Source organism: Cibotium barometz, chromosome 24 (assembly GCF_041138505.1).
Source record: "Cibotium barometz isolate CiBa-2024 chromosome 24, ASM4113850v1, whole genome shotgun sequence".
Taxonomy (NCBI): domain Eukaryota; kingdom Viridiplantae; phylum Streptophyta; class Polypodiopsida; order Cyatheales; family Cibotiaceae; genus Cibotium; species Cibotium barometz.
In genome coordinates this window covers 46,561,988-46,566,160 of record NC_141069.1, presented here as the reverse complement: position 1 = coordinate 46,566,160, position 4,173 = coordinate 46,561,988, and the positions used below count along the sequence as shown (strand labels likewise).

The 4,173-nt window shown below is 40.7% G+C and overlaps 1 long non-coding RNA gene across 1 annotated transcript; it reads right to left on the bottom strand.

Moving 5' to 3' along the window:
* Positions 1–524: 524 nt before the first annotated feature.
* On the bottom strand, positions 525–2,262 carry LOC147625373 (uncharacterized). The gene is made up of 4 exons (XR_015269037.1): positions 2,115–2,262; positions 1,899–2,023; positions 1,016–1,121; positions 525–926 (listed from the first exon to the last, which is right to left on the bottom strand). It is a non-coding gene; the product is annotated as an uncharacterized LOC147625373 (long non-coding RNA).
* Positions 2,263–4,173: the final 1,911 nt, after the last annotated feature.

Below are 4,173 nucleotides of genomic sequence, written 5' to 3'. Positions count from 1 at the left end.
TATCCAATTGGTGCTCCTCAATTTCAGAAAGCAACCATCTGCAAGCCAAAGCCCAAATGATAAAACAACACACAGAAAGAAGTATGCATGTTTTTTAACAAGGAATATCTGGGTTATGTTGTAGGAAAACCTGTAAAAACGACTCGCCGTGCGGCACTTTGTAGGCCTGGTTGATGGTCAATATCATGGCTAAATTTTGTGCTTCCTTCGTGCGCTTTGAAAGCCCTTTTGAAGTACTTTCTTCTACATAGAACAACAAAAGAGGTGAATCGGCTCTCACCTGGCAACCTGACTCGATCGGCATTTTTAATATTATTTTGGATTCTCAAACCTAGCTCCGTGATGTGAAGCCAGTAGGAGTACATGTGAACCAATTCCCTAACCTTTGTCTTATCATTTGGCATACCCTCAACAAGTGATCGCACTGCAGCCTCAGAGTTGTCCAATAGCTTGACAATATGATCCTTATCTATGTCTCTGATGCATGCTGAACCTATCATATTGAGCTTTTCCTCTATGGCCACATGATTGGTTGACGCGTGCCATGGGAGGGAGAGCACCGCACACCAAAAGGCCTCACCGTTGGAGGGATCAGCAATCCTTGCATATTTTGATGTTTTTCCTCTGTAGAGAACTTCTATCTTTCGAGTCACATTCTCCCTAGCAGACTCGGCAAGTGGTCCATTTGATGCCTCATCAATTTTTTGCTCCATCTCGTCCTTGAACAAGAGCCAAGTCATAATCTGGATTGGCAAATGAAGCCAACTAGGCCTTCCTCTGGCAGATGCACTCTGCATCTCTCTCTCAACCCACAGCTTGTCCTCATTGTCCAAATGTGCCATGAGAGTTGTTAGGTCGGACTCTCCTAATCTTCTTAGTTGAAATAGACGATCACCAAATGTGGCACAAATGCATAATCATGCGTCCTACAAAACAAAGGAAAAATATGTTAATATTCTTGAGTACAAACAACTTACTTGACATAGAAGGAGACTCTGATAACAAATTAACTTACTTGTTCAACCTGGACAATGAAAACATAAGCTCACCCACATCCCTCCGCTCGAACACATAAAATTTACAGAGAACACAACAATGCATGGACAAATCCCCTTGAAACCCTGTAATAAAACCCAAAATTAGGAAGGACAAAGAAGCATAAGAAACTATAACATCCCAATGAGAACTCACCCGTAGAAATGCAGTCCATCCAAGCATTGTGTCGATTATTACCATCAAGAATATGCACCATTTTTCGGCTCAAGTACGAACCCCAATTGGGGTCAAGTGCAAGAGATTCCTCAAATTGTTGATTCACAGTCCTCCAATGCTCATCCCAAGATTCCTTCCTCTCTTGTGTCAATGGCCTCCCCTTCCAAGTCCATAATTGATACTGTGAGCTCCCATGCTCTCAATGTACCCACCTAGTTTTTTGAAGCTTCGAGTGTAAGAGACTTATCTGTTGAGGGAGAAACCTTTCGGATTGCCTCCGTCTAGATCATCCTACAGAGAGGAACACGTGGAGGTGGAGACCTAAATTGGACTCCTATCCTATCTAAGAAGGCTTGTGGAGTAGATGTCTCAAGAATCTTCCCAAAAATATCAACCTTATTTTTTTTCTGCCCTGCTTCCTTCAGTTTGGATTGTGACAACAGTTTCTTCTTGATCCTCTAGTGGATGTGTGTTCTCTTCCCCCTCTATCTCTCTCCCAGTATCCTCAGTATTCTCACCTTCGTCCTCATTATCACCACCTTGAGTATTCTCACCCTCATTTTGATCACCTTTATTTTCCTCAATTGCCCCCACTACATTTTGTCCATCCTCCTCATTTCTTTCATCACACTATGACAAGGCAAAGCAAGTATACAAATCATAAGATTAAGGCTTGCCACACTTACCATATCTACAATGCACCCCCAATTGAGGTTGGCACCTTCTCGCTCAAGCTTCTCCAAAAGAAAGTATATGTTATGGCAGCAATGTCCTCCTCTTCTCCCGTTGCCGGCCGACCAACCACTTGATTCTAAAAGTACCAAAACAACAAGATAATCATTGATACTTACAAAGTAGACATAACATAAAATGAAACATACAAGATAAATGTTGATACTTACAAAGTAGACATGGAATGCGTCCCAACTGCCGCTTCAAAGGTGAGAGCTTCCTACGCTCTCCATTCACGCTTTGGCCGCATCCTCTTGTTACCTGTAGCGTTGGGGATTTTGAGCATATTTTGCCTCTTCTCATTCCAATCCTCGATGATCATGTACCAAGGCTTCCCACCCCCTGCCTTCACTCTCCCAGTCACATCTCCCCGTGCGCCAATGTCATGACGTCCACCATGTGGTCCTTTATCCACCTTATGGGGACGACATCACTACCGCTGGCGGCCGGCTTCTACTCATCCTTGATTTGATTTATGAATCTATCTTTCTTGTCTTTATCCAACTTTGGACATAAAGTCATAAAGTCATTTGCAAAGACAATGTGGCAAAGCTCGCGGATGTGGCTCTTCATCTCTTCCCCGACATTATCCAAAACCACATTGCCATTGACAATTGTGTAAAATTTTGAGGACATAGCTTCTGCATAAGTTGACGGATCTTCACAAACAACCAATACGTGATTAAAGGTTTCAAGATCATCATCATATACATGATTTGCATCGTGCTCAAGTTCAATAGGAAGATCAACATAGATATCAAGATCCGTAGTAGCAGTCTCCTTTGAAACCGTAGGATGAACATCAATAGACTTGTCTCCAATATTCATCAAAAGAGTGTCCTTTGAAACCATAGGATGAACATCAATAGACTTATCTCCCATATCCATCAAAAGAGTGTTGTCATCATGCAAATCATTGTTCAAAAGTAGAAAAGGAAAAGAAGTGAGTAATGTTTTTATATCATCAGCATCATCTGTGGACCACGAACCTCCCATCATTGAATATAGCATCTCGACTAACAATTGCCTTTTGAGAACTTGGATCGTAAAACTTGTAACCCTTTGAGTTGTCAGAATAACCAATAAAAATAACCTTCAAACCTAAAGGTTCCAGCTTGTGTCATGTCTCTTTTGGGATATGAATATAAGTAATACACCCAAAGACTTTGAAATGTGCAACAAAAGGAGTCTGGCCTGTCCAATCTATGATTGGAATCTTACAAGAAGGTGCAGTTAGTTGGAAGATGATTTTGAACAAAAATGGCTGTCAATATTGCTTCTGCCCAAAAAGAGCGAGATAATCGAGAATGAATAAGCATGCATCTGATTGCATTCAAAATTATACAATTCTTTCGCTCTGTAACTCCATTCTGTTGGGGAGACTATGGAATGGTATACTCATGGTGGATGCCGTGGGTTGATGCAATGATCATGAAATAAGTTGGAAATATATTCACCACCATAATCACTTCGAAGAATTTTGACTCTTCGACCTGTGTGATTCTCCACAGATATTTGGTATCTCTTAAATGTGTCCAATGCTTCTGATTTATGTCATAGCAAAAAGACATTTGTATACTGTGAATAGTCATCAATAAAAGTAATGAAGTAATGGTAGCAAGACTTGGATGGAGGAAAGGGTCCACAAATATCAGTATGAATGAGATCCAAAAGATCATTTGAATGAATATTTGTCGACATTGGAAATGGCTTACGATGATGTTTTCCTAGAGCACAATATTCACATATCCCCATATGCGGGTGAGATTTGAGGTCCATACCTCTCACAGGATCATGATGATGAATATCAAGAAACTTTGAGAAATTTGAGTGAGCAAACCGATGATGGCATAGCTTACAATCCAGATCTCCTAGAGTTGTAACAACATTTGCAACATCCTAATTCAATGAAATTTCAAAGAGATTACCATGTTGAGGAGCAACCGCCAGGGATTTCACTGACGTAAACGAGAACATGTGAACATGTTAATAACATATGTTAATAGAACATGTGAATAACTTGTTCACATGTGTTATTATCACAAAAAATCTTGTGATCACATGAATATTAAATCCCTGGCAACCGCAATAGTGGTGCCATCCTCCAAGATCCACAAGCCGCGCAACAAAAAGTAAGTTTCTTTGTAAGTCAGGAACATATAAAACTCCTCGCAGTATTTTGGTTGAGGAAGAAGTTCCCAAATACAAGTCACCAATACCCATTACTTG